The sequence below is a fragment of the Oncorhynchus kisutch genome, linkage group LG18, assembly GCF_002021735.2.
Source record: "Oncorhynchus kisutch isolate 150728-3 linkage group LG18, Okis_V2, whole genome shotgun sequence".
NCBI lineage: Eukaryota > Metazoa > Chordata > Actinopteri > Salmoniformes > Salmonidae > Oncorhynchus > Oncorhynchus kisutch.
In genome coordinates, this window is record NC_034191.2 from 31,358,530 (window position 1) to 31,380,539 (window position 22,010).

General features: G+C 44.8%; 1 pseudogene; it reads right to left on the reverse strand.

Moving 5' to 3' along the window:
- The window catches only part of LOC109909418 (Fanconi anemia group J protein-like), a 61,719-nt pseudogene extending 41,934 nt beyond the window's left edge, over window positions 1–19,785 (reverse strand).
- Window positions 19,786–22,010: the final 2,225 nt, after the last annotated feature.

Consider the following 22,010-nt stretch of genomic DNA (forward strand, 5'->3'; position numbering starts at 1 on the left):
TTTAGAATTCCTCACACTCAAATATTGACCGCATTATCTACCAAGGGAATTCTCTTCGATTATAATCACAGCCGTATATATTCCCCCCCAAGCAGACACATCGATGGCTCTGTGAAAACTGGAATCCATATATCCTGATGCTGCATTCATTGTAGCTGGGGATTTTAACAAGGCTAATCTGAAAACAAGACTCCCTAAATTGTATCAGCATATCGATTGCGCAACCAGGGCTGGAAAAACCTTGGATCATTGCTATTCTAACTTCCGCGACGCATATAAGGCCCTGCTGACCACGACTCCATTTTGTTGATCCCTGCCTACAAGACAGAAACTAAAACAAGAAGCTCCCGCGCTGAGGTCTGTTCAACGCTGGTCTGACCAATCGGATTCCACACTCCAAGACTGCTTCCATCACGTGGACTGGGATATGTTTCGTATGGCATCAAACAACAACATTGACGAATACGCTGATTCGGTGAGCGAGTTCATTAGAACGTGCGTTGAAGATGTCGTTCCCATAGCAATGATTAAAACATTCCCAAACCAGAAACCGTGGATTGATGGCAGCATTCGCGTGAAACTGAAAGCGCCCACTGCTTTTAATCAGTGCAAGGTGACCGGAAACATGACCGAATACAAACAGTGTAGCTATTCCCTCCGCAAGGCAATCAAACAAGCTAAGCGTCAGTATAGAGACAAAGTAGAATCTCAATTCAATGGCTCAGACACAAGAGGTATGTGGCAGGGTCTACAGTCAATCACGGATTACAAAAGAAAACCAGCCCGTCACGGACCAGGATGTCTTGCTCCCAGGCAGACTAAATAACTTTTTTGCCCGCTTTGAGGACAATACAGTGCCACTGACACGTCCCGCAACCAAAACATGCGGACTCTCCTTCACTGCAGCCGATGTGAGGAAAACATTTAATCGTGTCAACCCTCGCAAGGCTGCAGGCCCAGACGGCATCCCCAGCCGCGCCCTCAGAGCATGCGCAGACCAGCTGGCTGGTGTGTTTACGGACATATTCAATCAATCCCTGTCCCAATCTGTTGTTCCCACATGCTTCAAGAGGGCCACCATTGTTCCTGTTCCCAAGAAAGCTAAGGTAACTGAGCTAATCGACTACCGCCCCGTAGCACTCACTTCCGTCATCATGAAGTGCTTTGAGAGACTAGTTAAGGACCATATCACCTCCACCCTACCTGACACCCTAGACCCACTCCAATTTGCTTACCGCCCAAATAGGTCCACAGACGATGCAATCTCAATCACACTGCACACTGCCCTAACCCATCTGGACAAGAGGAATACCTATGTGAGAATGCTGTTAATCGACTACAGCTCGGCATTTAACACCATAGTGCCCTCCAAGCTCGTCATCAAGCTCGAGACCCTGGGTCTTGACCCCGCCCTGTGCAACTGGATACTGGACTTCCTGACGGGCCGCCCCCAGGTGGTGAGGGTAGGCAACAACATCTCCACCCCGCTGATCCTCAACACTGGGGCCCCACAAGGGTGCATTCTGAGCCCTCTCCTGTACTCCCTGTTCACCCACGACTGCGTGGCCACGCACGCCTCCAACTCAATCATCAAGTTTGCGGACGACACAACAGTGGTAGGCTTGATTACCAACAACGACGAGAAGGCCTACAGGGAGGAGGTGAGGGCCCTCGGAGTGTGGTGTCAGAAAAATAACCTCACACTCAACGTGAACAAAACTAAGGAGATGATTGTGGACTTCAGGAAACAGCAGAGGGAACACCCCCCTATCCACATCGATGGAACAGTAGTGGAGAGGGTAGTAAGTTCAAAGTTCCTCGGCGTACACATCACAGACAAACTGAATTGGTCCACCCACACAGACAGCATCGTGAAGAAGGCGCAGCAGCGCCTCTTCAACCTCAGGAGGCTGAAGAAATTTGGCTTGTCACCAAAAGCACTCACAAACTTCTACAGATGCACAATCGAGAGCATCCTGTCGGGCTGTATCACTGCCTGGTACGGCAACTGCTCCGCCCACAACCGTAAGGCTCTCCAGAGGGTAGTGAGGTCTGCACAACGCATCACCAGGGGCAAACTACCTGCCCTCCAGGACACCTACACCACCCGATGTCACAGGAAGGCCATAAAGATCATCAAGGACAACAACCACCCGAGCCACTGCCTGTTCACCCCGCTATCATCCAGAAGGCGAGGTCAGTACAGGTGCATCAAAGCTGGGACCGAGAGACTGAAAAACAGCTTCTATCTCAAGGCCATCAGACTGTTAAACAGCCACCACTAACATTGAGTGGCTGTTGCCAACACACTGACTCAACTCCAGCCACTTTAATAATGGGAATTGATGGGAAATGATGTAAAATATATCACTAGCCACTTTAAACAATGCTACCTAATATAATGTTTACATACCCTACATTATTCATCTTATATGTATACGTATATACTGTACTCTATATCATCTACTGCATCTTTATGTAATACATGTATCACTAGCCACTTTAACTATGCCACTTTGTTTACATACTCATCTCATATGTATATACTGTACTCAATACCATCTACTGTATCTTGCCTATGCCGCTCTGTACCATCACTCATTCATATATCTTTATGTACATATTCTTTATCCCCTTACACTTGTGTCTATAAGGTAGTAGTTTTGGAATTGTTAGCTAGATTACTTGTTGGTTATTACTGCATTGTCGGAACTAGAAGCACAAGCATTTCGCTACACTCGCATTAACATCTGCTAACCATGTGTATGTGACAAATAAAATTTGATTTGATTTGATGATCTTTGTGAGACGCAGAGTAGGTTAACGGATGATCTCCGCATGTGAGGTGTAATGGTGTGGGAGTGCTTTGCTGATGACACTGTCAGTGATTTAATTAGAATTCAAGGCATTCTGCAGCGATATGCAATCCAATCTGCGCTTAGTGGGACTATCATTTATTTTTCAACAGGACAATGACCTAACACACCTCCAAGCTGTGTAAGGGCTATTTGACCAAGAAGGAGAGTGATGGAGTGCTGCATCAGATGACCTGGCCTCCACAATCACCCGACCTCAACCCAATTGAGATGATTTGGGATGAGTTGGACCGCAGAGTGAAGGAAAAGCATCCAACAAGTGCTAAGACTGTTGGAAAAGCATTCCTCATGAAGCTGTTTGAGAGAATGCCAAGAGTGTGCAAAGCTGTCATTAAGGCAAAGGGTGGGTACTTTGAAGTATATCAAATCTCAAATATATTTTGATTTGTTTAACACTTTTTTGGGTACATTTGAATGAGTAGGTGTGTCCAAACTTTTGACTGGTACTGTATATTTCCACCAGATATAGCATTGGTGGTTTGAAAGGGCGAGAGTAAGTGACTGCATCCCAAATGGCAGATTCCCCATTTAGTTCACTTCTTTAGAGCAGGGCCCATATGACTTTTGTCAAAAGTAGGGCACCATTTAGGTAATAGGTTGCCATTTTGGATGTACACAGCAATGGAACCCAGGGTCCTTACCATCCTCCCAATCTGAGGGACATTCCGAGGTCCTATGTGGCAAAAAAATGATTCAGTCAACACCTAAATGACATATTTTTAGAGACACAGCGGGATAACTGCTGTCAGTCAAGACCGTCATATTAAATGTCACATACAGAATAGTGTCAGATGGCTACTATATAAATGGTATTATCAGCAGAGCTTAGAGTGGAGGGGGTGGTTAGTGGTGCACACTCACTACTTTGTCTAGAAGGGGAAACATGTTTTTCTCAAATTCCCTGCTTTCACTCAGCTTGCTGCGTGGTGACAGGCATCCCTCCCTCCCTTCCTCCACCCCTCCATCCTGCATGGTGGCAACCCTCAGCCCAGTGGTTTGTCCTGTTTGTCCTCCAGTACTGAATCAGATCTGGGTGGAGCACCAACATCCACAATTTTCTAGCACCACTTCATAGTCACACAGCAGCACAATTTTCCTTGTGGTGGTGATTCTGAGGCAGGAATAAGAAGGAGGGGAAACATCTGCACCTTACGTGAGATGGTCCTCTTCCTCTCTCTCCCTCTCTCTCTCTCTAGCCTCTCTCTCTTTCCCCTCTTTCTCTCCACATGTGGCCCAGAATTGTAGGCCGGTCGGTTGGAGCGGTGTGGGCATTGATTGTAGCGGCAGACAGCTGCACCCCATCCGCTCCCATCATGTTTCTGATTAGGCCAGATGTGTCTGTTTGTTAGGCGTGGAGTCGTGTTTGATGTGCTGGCTCGGCTGCGTTGGCGGCAGTGTTATCGTGACAGGCTCTGAGGGTGTAGAGCTCAGCGGAAGTGGATTAACCTCATAAAGAGGCCTGTGGTGCAGCGGGGTGAAAACAGGCAGGGTAGAGAGACTTCAGCTGTGAGAAGGAACTTTCTGGAAATCACCCAGCAGTCACACCCAGACCCAGGCCCAGACCTGCAGGACCAGGCCCCAAACTCAAATCCAGACAGAGTCAAGCCCAAACCCAGACCCATTCCACCAGCGCCCGCCACAAACCCATACCTAAAACCAAACTCAGACAAAGGCCCAGAACCAGCCTCATTCCTCACTGGAGCTACTGGGGTTGTAGAAGAAGAGATAAAACATATTGGAAATAAGTTGTAAATATAAGGTTATTCTTAACAAATGTCAAATGAATAAAATAAAGTTGAAATACCAATTCTACACCCTCATCATCACAGAGGCACTTAAACGTGTCTGAATATCCAGTCTGAATAACATACAGTAAAACATACAAGGATTTTAAGTCACGTGAAGGCGATATTTATTAAGAGCCAACTTTGCATGGTCTTTGCAAGCGCCGCAAAAACCTTAACTTGAAATATATGGCATTGGTAATGTATTTAGCAACATGTTGCTTTGGTCTATTTCATCTGTGAAATATTATTCAAGTCCTACATCAGAGCTGAGTATTGTAGCATATTGTGGCATGGAAAAGACCCACACCATAAATAATACTTCTCTCTTCCATTCATTCCCTGCAGGTAGGAGCGCGACGCTTCACCATTCCACTGCAATGACACACAAATACAAGCAAAGACACACACACACACCTAGTCACACACTCACTGACACACAGACACAAACAGAGTTCCACCCATTGACAACATGATGCCATGATGCATAAGCCACTTGTGGCTGGGTATTTGGGCCCAGGTGACTACCCCTGTCTCTCTCCACCAATGCCCAGAAAGCAAGGCCTGCTGCCTGCCTGCCTGCCTGACCAACCAACCAACCAGCCAGCCAGCCAGCCAGCCAGCCAGCCAACCGACCAATCAATCCAGTCCTCCAACAGGCAGACAGGCAGAGAGAAAGGGCTCTGGCAGGCCCTGCACACCCAGCATTTTGTTTAGCATGAAAGGTATTTTAGGAAGCGGGGCACATTGGGGCAGAACATTAAAAATAAACCTGCCGTTTATGGTCCGGAAAGGGCTTTGCATGGCCCAGCCACTCCTGCTTCCTCTGTAGTCTGGAGGCTAACACTCCCAGCCCCTCGGGGAGAGGAGAAATGGCACTTGTCTTTTCCTGCTACCACTAACTTTGCTGATAACTATTTTATTGAGGGAAAATGTACTTGCTACGATTGTGATATGTTGTTGTCTCACTGAGCTATATTAAGACAAATAATTGTATGTCGCTGTGGATAAGAGTGTCTGCTAAATTACTAAAATGTAATTGTAAAATGAGAGGAGAGGGCTGAGGAGAGAGGGGGAGGAGGATAGGAGGAAGGAGAGAGTGAAGAGGAGGGGGGAGATGGCCGAGCACTCCACTACCAGTCTGTAATGAGGCAATACGACTGATGGTTCCCCATGCGTGAAACAACAATGCCTTCCAGGCTCGGTTACTGGCTCTTACCATCAGGAAGAAACAAGGTTACCACACTAACAAGGAACTTCACTACATGTCTGGCCTGTTTGTTTCTTGACGGTTCAGATAAGATGCAAAATAAAATGCAGGAATTTGTGGCTGGCTTCTTCGAGATGGTCTCCTCGAGAAGCTAGTTTCTTCGAGATGGTCTCCTCGAGAAGCTAGTTTCTTCGAGATGGTCTCCTTGAGAAGCTAGTTTCTTAGAGATTGTCTCTTTGCTAGAGCCATGCTAGCTATGTTTCTAATCTTTCCACCTGTAGTTTGTTACTGTAACCCTGCTCTCCTCTCCTGTACATCTGCTGTTAGTCTGTGGTCAGTGTGGGGTTTCCCAGTCACACACACAGAGTTTGACAGAAAAAAAAGACAGATCCTCTTCCCTTCCTCTTCTCCATGAAACTCTCTCTCCCTCTGTCGCTCTGAGGCCTGGAGTCGTGGAGGCTTGCTGGGCTTCAACACAGCCTTTTCCCATGATGTACTGGGAATACCTCCAATAATCAGATTAGAGTGGAGTATGCTGAGAAAGGGCTTCAGAGTCAACGAGTTGACACAGGAACAGAGAGAATGGGAGGGAAGTTGGACGTGGAGCCTCAGTTCGGAGTAAATAAGTCCAGAGTCCAGAGGGGAGGGCTATAATGTACACTTCCCCCGACAGGAAATCCAAAGCCAATTTAATCCTATACCTCCTCCTACCAGGAGAATCTCAGCTGTGGAACTAGACATATCAAACAGCCCTATAGAGTTAGAGTGAACCTGAGATACACACCTGGGAGGGGAGAAGAAAAGGTTGGAAGGGGTCTCTCTCTCTCTCTCTCTCTCTCTCTTTGTCTGTCTGTCTGTCTGTTTGTTTGTTTAGGTTTTAAGGTGGGTCCAGCCCTGGGAGAATGGTGGTTTATGATGATGAGGTCTATTGTTGAGAGAAGCACTGTGACTCAGCCTCTCCCTTATATAAGACAAGACCTGGACTGGCAGCTTCATTAAATAGTACCCGCAAACACCAGTCTCAACGTCAACAGTGAAGAGGTGACTCCAGGATGCTGGCCTTCTAGGCAGAGTTCCTCTGTCCAGTGTCTGTGTTCCTTTCCCCATCTTAATCTTTTCTTTCTATTGGCCAGTCTGAGACATGGCTAGTCTAACGAAGTCCAGTTTTATTGCTCCTTCAGAACAACGGTTTTCAGCTGTGATAACATAATTGCAAAAGGGTTTTCTAATGATCAATTAGCCTTTTAAAATGATAAACTTGGATTAGCTAAAACAACGTGCCATTGGAACACAGGAATGATGGTTGCTGATAACGTGCCAATGTAGATATTCCATAAAAAATCAGCAGTTTCCAGCTACAATAGTCATTTACAACATTAACAATTTCTACACTGTATTTCTGATCAACTTAATTTTTTTTTATGGACAAAAAATGTGCTTTTATTTATTTATTTTTTAATCAAGGACATTTCCAAACTTTTGAACAGTAGTGTATGTATTTATCTAACGTTAACGTAGAGTAAGGAAGAGAAATGTTATGGAATGTCAAATAAACGTTTTATTTGTTTTTATTGTTATGACGATGAACCCTCTGGTGTGAATGTTAGTCTGCTCTCAAAGAGCTGCTCTCTTAACTTCTCTAACTTTTATAAGCGTGCTTCAACTCCAGTCTTGCAAAGCTCTACCGTGGCTTTTTTGGTGTGTGCCTGAAGTGCAGATTAAGCCAAAATAAATAACAGGCCACCTTCCAACTATCACCACTATTTCAAAGGTATTTCTGCATACTGTAGTCTCCATCTCCAGAATGATGGTCATTGATAAGTCCTCTGTGACCTTGTTGACATGCAGAAGCACTCGGTTGTTCCCAATCTCCAGCTTCTCTCCTCTCTCACCGCTCTGTTAATGAATTGGCTGGAACTCTTCTCTATATTTCCAGAATGGTGAGTCACACCGTAAGATGACTCCCTACCCGAAGGATGAGGACTCTCATCCAAACTCTGTCGACCGCCTGACTAGGCAGGATGGGCGGAGAAAAGGTCTACCCATCAAAGCACCAAGGAGTGATGTCCTGATTTACTGTTTCCACGGTTACAAAGCCATTAATCTTCATGACCATTCAAATAATTATATATTTATCTGTAATTTCCTGATTTATAAACCCATCAATGTATTTTTTGTCCTAGGCTACATCCCAAATTGCACCCTATTGCCTATTTAGTGCACTACTTTTGACCAGCCCTATATGCTATATGCACTATAGTACATAGGGAACAGGGTGGCTTTAGGGACACAGACCTGGCCTGATTTCAGTGTTTGTTCATGTGGCCTTGACTGTATCATAACAGATCTGTCTGTCTATATACACCATCTGGGTATGACTAATACTGAAACATGACATGCTGACGTTAGGCCTTCCCCTGGCCCAGTCTCTCTTTATTAGAGATAAGGCTACATCCCAAATGACACTATATGTGGTGCACTACTTTGCACTACCTTTGACCAAGACTCTACTCAAAAGTAATGCACTATATATAGTAGGGGATAGGCTGCCATTTGGGACAGAACTTTACTATACCTCCTACTCCACCCTAGTACCTCTCTTCCTGGCTACTCCCTGCTTTACCGACATTTACAGTTGTCGTGTTCGGTTCCTAAACTCGTTCGAAGAATGGGATTTTCTTACTCAGTACACTGTTGCATGTAATGTCAAAAGCATGAATTTTCACAATATGAAATATCGAAGGTCAGGAAGGGCTCATAGGGCTTTGGTCAAAAGTAGTAGGGAATAGGGTGCCATTTGGGATGCAGCTGTTGATTTGAAGGATAAATAAAAAATATAGACAACAGAGATGCTCGGATGTTCTGTTCTGTTGCATTGTACAACTCATGGCAGGCCCTGGTCACATAGTATATTCCTGAGAGTCACACAGTATATAGGATCACATTTTCGTAGTGCAAAAGAGCACAAATCTGTGCAAAAGTACTGTAAACCATACTATAATCTGGCAGCGAGATTTCATTTGAAACTTTTCTTTGGAAATGTGCAATAATAGAAGGTCTATGCATTGTTCAGTTTACACAACTAGTTAAACAATCGCACACTTGGTGAAGAAAAGTGTTGAATTAAATCACACTGCCAGTTTACTTAGAGTTTTACGGAAGTTTTTGCACAGATTTGAACTATTCAGCAGCATGCAAATGTTACCCATAATAATTTCTGTCTGGCAGTAGAGGTCTGATGCATTGAGGCCATGCAGCTGTAAGGCCACAGAGAGGCTACGTCGTGCAGCGGAAGACTATGGCCCACTAACATTAAACAAGAGAGACATTGAGGCCCCAATAAGAATCATTTATTTTCTTAGGATTTATAGAATATAAATGTCGTCCATTCCGATCATGTAGCTATGTGCCACAGAGGAAGCCCTTTAATAGAACTCAGACAACATTTTCATTTTCCTGGATGTTGTCTTTGGCTACAGTGTGTGGTAAATGGCACCCTATTGCCTATATAGTGCACTACTTTTGACCAACCTATGGGCCCTGGTCAAAAGTAGTGCACTACATAGTGAATAGGGTGCCATTTGGGACACATTCTTTGTCCTTGCCCTACAGTTGGGGTCAAACCAGAGGCTAGTGGGGCGATTTATTTTTCAAGGTAACATGAGCAGTATTTTGGTTAGGCTCCATCAGGGACAGGAGCAATTACAACTATATTACCCAACGACAGCTTTAAGGACTGATTTCTTTGCCATGTTTAAAGCAAGGAAAATTGATTACTGCTTATTGTTGTGGAAATGGGGACATTGTTATTTATATTTGTGGTGTCAATTGCTCATGAGGTGCTGTCACCTGGAGAGACAGAGAGCGGGAGAAAGAGAGCAGGAGAGAGAGGACAGAAAGAGATTAAGAGAATTATGGAGAAGATTACCTTTACCTGCCAATTAGTCTGTATAAGGCCTCCAGTCTCTCTGCAATCTCTACATAACCTCCAGACAACTTTACCATCTGTAGCTTCCTTCACCCTACCCTGCTGGATTCAGAGACTTAGACTTTCAGTCCCACAGTTTACTATAGAATACTATAGTACTTACTATATAATACTAAAAATAATATACTCCACACGGTAGTATACCTCGATCATGTTTAGAACTTACTATATCATTTTGAAGTATACTGCAGATACTGTACTACACATTGTAGTATGTATCCCTTGATCATGTTTAGTACTTACTATAAAATGATGTGGTATACTCTAGAATACTATAGTAAATACTATTGTAACGTCCGCAAAAACACTACAGTTTTTAAACTATATTAATACTATAGTATTAATTTGCATATACCCCACCCATTCTCCTCCCTGTTTGTGCCACCCATGAGTGAGAAACCTACATGCCAAAATAGACCATATGCTGTGTTCCCTACAGGTTATAGAAACAAGCAGAAATTCTGAACTATCCAGTCAGACTCCAGTCCTACCAAAAAGGGTTCTGAAAAGGTTATTTGACTGTCCTGATAGGATAACCTTCTTTGGTTCTAGATAGCAACTTTTTTTCTAAGAGTGTACTGGTCATAGAAAATTTGCTCTTTTTGTATTTGTCCAGTAGATTTCCTCAAGGAGAAACAAAAACACTATAGTAAATACTTCTGTATACTACGGTCATGTTCGCAAAAACACTACATTGAATGCTATAGTATATAAATATATACCATATTATAGTAGAACCTTTTTTCATGTGGGGTGTGTGTGTTCGCTAGTGTGCACATTCATATCCCTGTTGGAGAACATCAGAAAAGGAACAAACATAGAAAGAAACGGGTTTTTCATGTATTTGATGACACATTTAGATGAACTAACCACGGACAGAGCTTTTCCTTCCCAGAAGCATTTGGAGTGGTTTGTTTTGATCCTGTTGAGTGGGAGGGACACCATCTGTCTATGCTCCAGGATTGGACCACAGCAGAGGGAGGAAATGGGTACTGGTACGTAGGGTGTGTGACCGTGCATGCGTGTGTGTGTGCATGTGGTTTCACACACACTCACACCACAGAGAATGAATGGTGACAAGCTTCTAAAGGTTTTGGGGAGAGAAGTTTGCCCCTTGTGTTTTCAAAGGCAGGATGGTGGGGACCGGGCATCAATCCTCCCAACACATATATGAAGGATGGCTGATTTACTGTCTATACTGCTTACACATTGCAGGCCTACATTGTAGCTCAGGAACATTGAACACATCGTTGTTGTTTTTTTGAATGAACTGGAATTAAATGCAAGTGTAATTTCTCCTTGGTATTTGACTCTGGGATTAAATCAGTCAGCCACGCAGACGTTGGTTCAAAAATGAGCTGGGTTAATTGAGCTTGCCTGGCATAATGGAACCAATACAATAGTCATAGTCAATAGAGAAGTGCCAACTCTGCCCACTTGGTACCCCATGCAGGCTAAAGCAACTACTAAAAGTAGCTGAAAGAATGCAAATAGTATTTGAACCCACCTGAACCCATGCAGGTCTGAAGCAGGGCCGTTGTCCCCAGCTGCTCAGTAAAGAGCTATTTATCATTTCTGACCATTCACTCCTTTCACCTCCTCTGTTTCTCATTATGTTAATGTGCGGCCATGACCATGTGTGTCTCCTAAATGGCACCCTATTGCCTAAATAGTGCACCCTATTGTGCACCCCGTGGGCCCTGGTCAAAGAGGTACACTATATAGGGAATAGGGTGCCATTTGGGATGCACCCCGTGTTGATGGAAGTTTCTGATGAACTCCACCAACTGACTGGAGCAGAGACCAGGCTTTGTGGAATTCTAGAATAGCTAGACTGCCGTGAGGGTGATAAGCACAATAGTGGTTTGCAAAGTGTAGCATCCCCAAATGGTTAATTCTCAAGTTTGATGAGCAGAGGCAGTGAATGTGGTCACACTTTAGATAGTCAATCTGCAGATGCTCTAATGACAGTCATACTATCAACAAACTATCTGTTGATAAGCAACTGCTTGCAGTTAGGCTAATGTTTAGAATAAGGGTAAAGTTTAGGTTTAGAACCAGGGTTAGGGTAAGTAAGGGTTAAGTCTAGAGTTTGGATAAGGGTTAAGGTTAGTGTAAGGGTTAGGGCTAGGGTTAGGGTTAGGGTTAGTAGATAGTTGCAATGTTATTGATAGTCTGTAGCTAGTCTGTAGAGCATCTACAGATGGACTATCCAAATCAAGTGTAAGCTTGTATGTTTTGGTTCTACAAAGCTGTGTCCATCATAACATTCATTAATAATTCATTGCATTAATTATTGCACCATGCAATCAATTATCAGTTCTCAACATGTGTTCAGATCTGCGCTGCATGATACATTTTCTTGCACACACATGATAGACAGCTGTTGGTCGGAGCACGTCTCTGAAGCCACTGAGCCAGAGGAGCGTGTATCAAACAAACTACTAAAATGAATGAGTCAGCAGGTCAAATTAACGACTAATGAGTCACTCGAAAGAACAAATCAACAAATCATGACTCTCGAGTCAGTCAAAAGAGTCGTTCAAAAAGAACAAATCATTTGTGAACTGCACATCACTAATGATTAGTGCCCAGTGTTTTCCCTGACTAAGAATATCCTGGGCAGGAAAAACTCTGGGCCCTAGTCCAGCAGATGATCCTGAGTGCTTTAGATAGGATGATCTGTCCAGTAGCATGCCCATGATAACTAAAAGGATATCATATTCAGTGTTGGTACAGGGAGAAAGGGGAGTGGATGACTTTGGCTGGAGCCTAATGTCTCTGGGAACACACACCAAAAATACTCTAGCCTCCTCTGTCTGGGAACACACACCAAAACTACTCTAGCCTCCTCTGTCTGGGAACACACACCAAAACTACTCTAGCCTCCTCTGTCTGCGAACACACATTTAGGCTGAGTCGCTAGTTATCATGGGCACGCTACTGGACAGATCATCCTATATAAAGCACATCACCAACAAACTATCATGGTCCAAACACACCAAGACAGTCATGAAGAGGGCACAACAACACCTTTTCCCCCTCAGGAAACTGAAATAATTTTGCATGGGTGCCCAGATCCTCAAAAAGTTATACAGCTGCACCATCGAGAGCATCCTGACTGGTTGCATCATCACCTGGTACGGCAACTGCTCTGTATCTGAATGTAAGGCGCTACAGAGGGTAGTGTGTACAGCCCAATATATCACTGGGACCAAGCTTCCTGCCATCCAGGACCTATATAACAGGCGGTGTCAGAGGAAGGCCCAAAGAAGCGTCAAAGACTCCAGTCACTCAAGTCATAGACTTTTCTCTCTGCTACCTCACGGCAAGTGCTACTGGAGCGCCAAGTCTAGGACCAAAATGCTCCTTAATTAACAGCTTCTACCCCCAAGCTATAAGAGTGCTGAACAATTCATCAAATGGCCACCCAGACTATTTACATTGACCCCCACCATTTGTTTTTACACTGCTGCTACTCGCTGTTTATCATCTATGCATAGTCACTTTACCACTACCTACATGTACAAATGACCTTGACTAACCTGTACCCCCGCACATTTACTCGGTACCGGCCCCCTAACTTGTAGTAGGCCTATTTATGGTGCCCAGGGGCCCTGACCTCCAGGAGGCCCCCAATGTTTTTTTTTGTCATTCTCACTCAGATATCATATTAACATGGTAGCGTTATAACTGCAAAAATGTCTCCCTACCCAATAGCAAAAAGTGTGGAATTGAAACTCATTTGTTTACTTTTTGTTAATAAAATACATTTCTGCTAACAGATCACTCTGTATGTATTAAATCATAGTTTTTAATCTTGGTGCTGAGTTAATATGAGTTAATGTGAAGCAGCTAATTGTATAGCTAATAAGCTATGTGTTCGTAGTTCGACTGAGGTGAATGAAGCTACAGCAACCAATGTGATAATGGCTGGGCTTCTGTCTGTCTGTCTGTCTGTCTCTAAAGATTAAAGCATGGGTCCAAACAAAGGTGCATCTGAAGTTTCCTATTCCCTACATAGTGCACTATGTAGGGAATAGGGTGCCATTTGGGACGCGGAGATGACATCATAGGCCAAATAATGGGTGTTCATTACCATTACCATGCCAACTCCTGTTGTCATGACTTTGTGATTGCTGAAGGACTGAGGAGAATCAGAACTTTCCAGACTCTGTGAAGCGACAACTTTTCAAAGTAATGAGATTAGCGCCATCGTTTTCTCTCTGTTCTCTCTGTTTTGGTCCCTGGCAAAGAAATATTTACTTGAACAATTGAATTGTTTTGCTAGGGAATTCCTGAGCCCGTCTGTGAAAGGGGGCTTCATTCTACTGCTAGACTGCTAGACAACAGAATACATTCCAGGAGGAGAATTAAAGGGATCTGCATCAGAATCGTACTCAGACTCAGAACAAAGTCCCTGGAATGTTAGTGTCAGAATATATGGATATTTGATTCATGGTTGATAAATTACCACCAAAGCTTAAATCCTTCGACTAAAAGCATTTGACTAGCCTGAAGGCCAATCTGTTTCTTTTTAATCATGAAACTCTCTGTCACTCATTGTTATGTCAAACATGGATTGACAATGACAGCAATGTTGGCAAGAGCACAAACAGATCTGGGACCAGGTTATCATTTTACTAAGAGTTTGATTTGACTGGACAAGTTGGAGGAGCCTAGTTGGAATTGATCCTGGTGGCCTGAATGACTGTCTGTTTTCTGCATCTAAAACCCCCCACAGCCAGTCTGTCTGCCTCTTGGTGCATCACATTATAGCCGCTTCCCTGGACGAGAGAAATTGTTTCCCAGTTCTCCCTGATACAGTAGTTAGATATCCTCATCCATGGCGAGGTTCGTACTGTACGGATGGATAGTGTAGCGGCTCTGCCAGTCCGTGCTGCTGCTGCCAAAGGGAGGGTGCTGACTGAGTGTGAAGAATCAGACCTCAGCAGACAGATGGATGTGCTCACTACAGATGAAGGCTTCATCCCAAATGGCACCCTATTCCCTAAATAGTCTACTACATTTAAGTAGTACCCAAAGGGCTCTTGTCAAAAGTAGTGCACTATTAGGAATATAGGCATTGGTCAAAATGATGTGCACTATATAGGGAATGCGGTGCCATTTTGGAAGACTGGAGGAGGGTGTGTGTTTGGGGGATGGGGAGGAGGGGGTTGGCACAAAGACCCAAGGCAATTTTCTGGCTCCGCCTGGCCTTCAGCCACCTGCAGTCTCCCGTGGATACGGATGGTAGCAGCCCAGGGTCGCAGACACCATCATGACACTACCTGGGGAAGAGACATAGACAGGGACAGGAGATAGAGCTTGTTTTTTGTCATTGTAAGTTAACTTCTAATAGTTTCTGAGAATAATAGCACGGTCCAGTAGTACATAGCCAATACATTACATTGTATGGTGGTAGGTGTCACTGATAGATCCAGAGAAGGAATTTAACACATTGCACACACTATCATTAACAGGTAAATGAGGGAGTAGGATAAAGATCAAACTGCCAGGGGAAATGGGGAACACTGTATGTCCGGAGGGAAGCAGAATAAAGGGCAGAACACAGCAGCTGACACAGTGTTTATTTATATAGCACTTTATGTCTTGTATAAACAGGGAGAGGGTGTTTGATGCATGTATTTTAATACTGCAGTCTATACTCTTTGTGTGTGTGTGTGTGTGTGTGTGTGTGTGTGTGTGTGTGTGTGTGTGTGTGTGTGTGTGTGTGTGTGTGTGTGTGTGTGTGATCACCATATCTCCCTAACTGTAAGTCAACCGTGACTTGGCTCACTGCGAGGAACCAATAATCTCCCTTTTTTCTCCATCCCATAATAGCAGATAATACAAGCAATGAAGTTAGTTGGATAGCTGACATCACAGAGCTGTGGCTCCAAAGAGGGTGTGTCTCTGTGAACCACGGTAGAAAGAAGAGACAGACAGACAGACAGGCAGACAGGCAGACAGACAGGCAGACAGACAGAAAGGAGAGACAGACATCATTTCATGTCCTCCTCTGCTACAGTGGGCTGAAGAGACATATTTAGTTTGCCCAGGGCAGACTCAGACAAACATTATGTATGCGTCCCAAATGGCACCCTGAACCCTGTTCCCTATATAGTATATATAGATATATACTTTTGATAAGGTACTATTTTGGACTTAACCTATGACTCATATGATGATGGACTGCTTGTCTTTTTATCCTCTCTGAGGTTAACCACTCTTCAGGTTAGGAGAAGGGCCTCTAGCTCTAAAGGAGAAGAAGAAGAAGAATAGACTTGAGGCCACTATTAGTAAGAGATCAGACTTCTCAGAAATAGCCAAACAAAACCAATTGGTGCAGTCGTCTCTAAAGAACCTCCAAGTATTTGTTTGTTCTTAAAGGGATGGGTGTTTTGAGTGGGTGGAGTTGAGGTGTTCCATTGTTTTACTGTTTGCACAGCGTTTGTATGTATAGCACGCTCCTCAGTGCTATACAGCCTCAGTCTCCAACTTTTCAACATGAGTTTAGTAGCATTCTGTTCACAAAAAATGAGATTTATTGTTGTATTTTCCAGAGTTAGGATCCAGAAACCCTAAACAGAGACTCTTTAAAAACACTTCTTCCTGAAGATGATGAACCAGAAGATAATGGAGAGACAGGAATGATACACAGCCTAATGGAAACCACCTGTAAACTCTGTTTCAGTCTGTGCCCTCCTTTCCCCTATTACCCCACTCTCAAACCCTACACACTCATACGCAAAGCAAGCAAGCAAGCACACATGCACACACACATGCAGGCACGCACGCAGGCAGGCAGGCAGGCAGGCACGCACCCACACACACACACACACACACACACACACACACACACACACACACACACACACACACACACACACACACACACACACACACACACACACACACACATCACACACACACACACACACTCACACACATCACACACATAACTCCACGGATCATGCCAAATGTACCTGCTCTGGAAGTTTACATCACAAACGTGCCGTGCTTCATTTTCCTCTATTACAGATCTATTACAGATCTGATTTCTATCCTATAGCCCCGCCGTGTCTGTGACGTGTTTATATTTCACACCACAACACAGAGATGAAAGTATTTATCCACACAACCTGCCACACCAATACGTATGAGTGTACGTCCCAAATGTCACCCTAGTACACTACTTTTACCTAGTGAATATAGTGTTATTTGGAACACAGAACACACATGGTTCTCACAGCTATTAAGAGAACAATAACAGACCCAGGCTCAGGTTACCACATAACCAACAGTATTCTAGGGGGAACCAACCGTCCACCCCCTGCTTCTGCTTCATGTTTCGTCAAACAAAATCCCACACACACACCACGGTACCCCAATAGAGAGGACGGGGGCCCTCAACATCAGTGGGATCAGGAACTAAATTCTCCAAACCTGGACTGGGACTTCTCAACTTCTCACTGTAATATAGTGCTGTAGCTAGTCACTGGACTGGAGGAGATGAGAGGGGCGACTAATCAGAACACACTCATAAACCCACAGCTTTCAGTGTCTGTGTTCCAAATGGCACCCTATGAGTCCTGGCCAAAAGTAGTGCATTACATATATACAGAATGGAGTCCCATTTGGGACACAGCCACTGAAAGCGTTGGGTTTATGAGTGTGTTCTGACTAGTGTGTGTGCATGTGCAGCCATAGTGTTTATAGGCCAGTTTAATGAACCTGAGAAACAATGAGAAACAAATCCCCAACATGGATAGACTGGCTGACCCACCAACTCTATGGTCCAATGAACTTGCTATAGTTAACCACAGGAAACATGGAGTCATGTTTGTGGATTGTTTGTGGATTGTGTAAATATATGTCCGTTTGTGTACAGCCAGGTGTATGAGGGTTATAACAGAGATAGTCAACAACCTTCTCTGGTTGTAGTTTTGATGGAGAACCAGAGAGTGCCATGTGTTATGTTCACGTAGACCCGAATCCAAACGTCCCAAATGACACCCTATTCCCTATTTTGCACACTACCGTTGATTCCTTGGCTTTGGTCAAAAGTAGTGCACTACATAGGGAATAGGGTGCATTGTGGGACGCAGACACTGAAAATGTTTCTACATCTGGAATGTGCTGAGAACTGCTGTTTGCTAGACCTGTTTTATAGTCATGTTTGGTACTACCCCAAAACACAGAATTGTTTATATATAGCAGGATATAATGTCAAACAACCCAACAACAAACAGATTTAAAAATACATTATAATTGGGTCTTTTCACACACGGTTTGCTCTAATACAGTCAGTATTTGTTAGCCGGTTCATTTTCATAAAATGTTTGTATTTAGATTTTTTTCCTACTGAACACAATTTTATATATTCCATTGTGTACTGTGAGCACTGGTTGTGTCCCAACTGGCATCCTAATACCTATATAACACACTACTTTGGGCCCTGGTCAAGAGTAGTGCACCAAATAGGGAATAAGGTGCCATTTGGGACACAGGCATTGCTAGATACACTGCTCCAACTGTGCCTGCTCTGTTTCACAGTAAACCCAGTTGACAGAGAAAGGCTGCATGTCTCTGTATAGTTCTGCCAAGCACAGGTTTCCAATATGTGATGATGATCACAACAATCCTTTGTTCTATTATCTGCTCATACCCCTCTCAAATATAAATATGAGATGACTCAAAGCAACACTCTGTTTGTGGGTTTGTTATGAGGACAGTGATATGTACACAAGACAGACTCCAGTTGCCTCCCAAATGGCCCCCTTTTCACTATAAAGGGAATACGATACCATTTGGAAAGTAGCCCCCATCTCGTTTTACTGCCCAGTCTGAAATCAGGGCTGGTCTGCTCCATGCTATTTCCGCACTGTTATGACTCTCTCTACCAAGCAACCTGTCATACACTTATTAAAGCTACAGTTTGCAATTAGTACATCCATTTTTTTAAACTTTTAAATGTACCCCCCCCCCAAGGTGCGGACTCCCGGCCCCAAACCTAAACCTATATGGGAGGGTCTGGGTGGGGATCTAACCACGGTGGCGGCTCTGGTTCTGGACGCCGCCCCCCTTCTTTACCCCGAGTCCGCTCTTGTAGCACTGACCCGTGGATCATCGTCGGAGGCTCTGGACTGCGGATCCTCGCCGTAGGCCCCGGGCTGGGGACCCTCACTGCGTGGATCATCGGCGGATGTTCTGGACTGGGGACCGTCGCTGGAGACCCCGGACTGGGGACCGTCGTTGGAGGCCCTGGACTGTGGCCCATCGTTGGAGGTTCTGGACTGTGGACTATCGCCCGGATGCTCGGGACTGGGTACTGTCACCAGACGGTCGGGACTGGGTACTGTTGCCGGACGCTCTGGACTGCCGAGGCGCACTGTAGGCCTGGTGCGTGGTGCCGGCACTGGTGGTACCGGGCTGGGGACACGCACCTCAGGGCGAGTGCAGGAAGGAGGAACAGGGCGTACTGGACTGTGGAGGCGTACTGGAGGTCTGGAGTGTAGAGCTGACACAACCCGTCCAGGCTGGATGTTTATTTTCACCCTGCAAATGCAGGGGGCGCTGGCACAGGGCGCACTGGGCTATGCAGACTCACCGGAGACACAGTAGGCAGAGCCGGCGCAGGATATCCTGGTCCAAGGAGGTATACTGGAGACCCGGAGTGCTGAGCCGGCACCCTCCTTCCTGGCTGGATGCCCATTCTAGACCGGCCAATGCGAGGAGCTGGTACAGAGCGCACCGGGCTAGAATACTGCATAACACGTGCCTGACCAGTTACACGCTCCCCACGGTAAGCACGAGGAGTAGGCTCAGGTCTCTGACCTGACTCATGCAATCTCCTCGTGTGCCCCCCTCAAAACAATGATTGGGGCTGCCTCTCGGGCTTCCGTGCTCGCCGTGTACCTTCATATTGTCGCTGTTCCTCTATTCTCCTGTATTTCTCCTCGTAGTATCGCCGTTCCGCTTTCGCTGCCTCTAACTCCTCCTTAGGACGGCGATACTCCCCCGGCTGTGTCCAGGGTCCTACTCCATCTAATACCTCCTCTAACTCCTCCTTAGGACGGCGATACTCCCCCGGCTGTGTCCAGGGTCCTGCTCCATCTAATACCTCCTCTAACTCCTCCTTAGGACGGCGATACTCCCCCGGCTGTGTCCAGGGTCCTGCTCCATCTAATACCTCCTCCCAGGTCCATTTCCCCATTAAGCTCTGTTCCTCATTTTCACGCTGCTTGGTTCTTGTTTGGTGGGTTATTCTGTCACGGTCGTCGTAATGATGAGACCAAGGCGCAGCGTGTTAAGAATACATTCTTCTTTAATAAGCGAAGAACACTTAAACAAACAAAACAACAACACAAATGCGAAGCTATGATAAACCGAGTGCTGACATGCAACTACACATAGACAATAACCCACAAAAACCAAAAAATGCAACTACACATAGACAATAACCCACAAAAACCAAAATGTAAAATGTCAACCTAAATTGAATCCCCAATCAGAGACAATGATAAACAGCTGTCTCTGATTGGGAACCAATTCAGGCCACCATAGACCTACATATACCTAGACATATCAAAACCCCATAGATATACAAAAAACTCTAGACAAGACAAAAACACAAATACCGCCCTCATCACACCCTGACCTAACCAAAATAATAAAGAAAACAAAGATAACTAAGGTCAGGAAGTGACAAAATGAATGATATATAGAGGTTGATTGTTGAAGAATATCGGCTAAACTATACATGCCTCATGAGCTTCGTTCAACTGTTTTACCCCATCAGAGCTCAAAATAAAAGCTTATTTTGTAATTGTAAACAAACACTGTACAGCTTTAAAACATGCTTAAGACAATCATTTTGATCCGATGACTGTCAGTCCTAGCATCCATAGCTCTGTCTAGAAACTTGAGAGGGGTTACATTTCTTACATTTCTGCGTCCCTCAGCCGTTTACCAAAATAAGTTTCAGTGCCACCAGGTTTGTTGGTTTCAGACTGCAGTCTTAGTTTTGTCTCCTGATGAGGCTGGTTAGGCTAGCCGTGTTTATTATTTCTCTCTGGTACTCCCTGCTGCTCCATAGGAACCAGGCTCCGTGGCCTGCTGTCTAATCCCCGGTCAGATGTCACAGAAATAGCCATCACACCGTCATTACCCCGTGATGTGGACGACACTGCACTACAAAGTTGAAAAGCAGATCTCTACTCTATTACATTATAGCACCTTGATCTTCCTTCCACAGTGCGTGTGTGTGTGTGTGTGTGTGTGTGTGTGTGTGTGTGTGTGTGTGTGTGTGTGTGTGCACCTATGGGTGTGTGCGCATGTGCATGCATGTGTGTGTGATCCTCAGTGATGCTTCACAGAACCCACTGCTCCAATACATTACTGCCTGATCAACATGAGGCTTCCACTCCGGTGGCCCAGCAACCGTCGACCACTAAGGAGCCGCCGCTGTGTATGAAAATGGAACAGAATATTTATCTTATAGGAGGTGCCGTGTGACAGGGGCATCATTAAAATATGAGTTGTTATGAAAGATGGAGAACCGATCAGCAGCAAAGAGATGAGGATGCAACTGCAACAGCACTGACTGTCCTATGTTTATACATGATAGTATGGCACTTTTTACCTACCCATAGTGCACTAATATGGCACCATTTGGGACGCAGTATAGTTTTAGAGAAGCAGAGCCAAAAGATTCACTATTGCAACCTGGGGAGCATGTTAGTACAATAAATATATTCTATATTTCCCCTAATGTAATGAAAATATGGTCATTGTAGCAGGTGTACTGTATGGAAGGTTGTCAGTACCTTTGAATAAATGCTGTTGAGGATATTTGTTTTGGAATTAGTCAGGTCTCAAGGTATTTACAGTGTCACTGGGAAAACACACGCTATTGAATGATTTGACAGGACAGCAGAGAGGAGAGAGAAAGAGGGGGTAGAGAGAGAAAGAGGGGGTAGAGAAAGAAAGAGGGGGTGGAGAGAGAGAAAAAAATAGAAAGGAGAGAGAGAGAAATGAGGAGAGATGAGAGTCAGAGAGAGAGAGAGAGAGAGAGAAGTTAGAAAGAGAGAAAGGACAGACAGACAGACATCTCAGTGCAAGAGGCATCACTGCAGTACCTGGTTTGA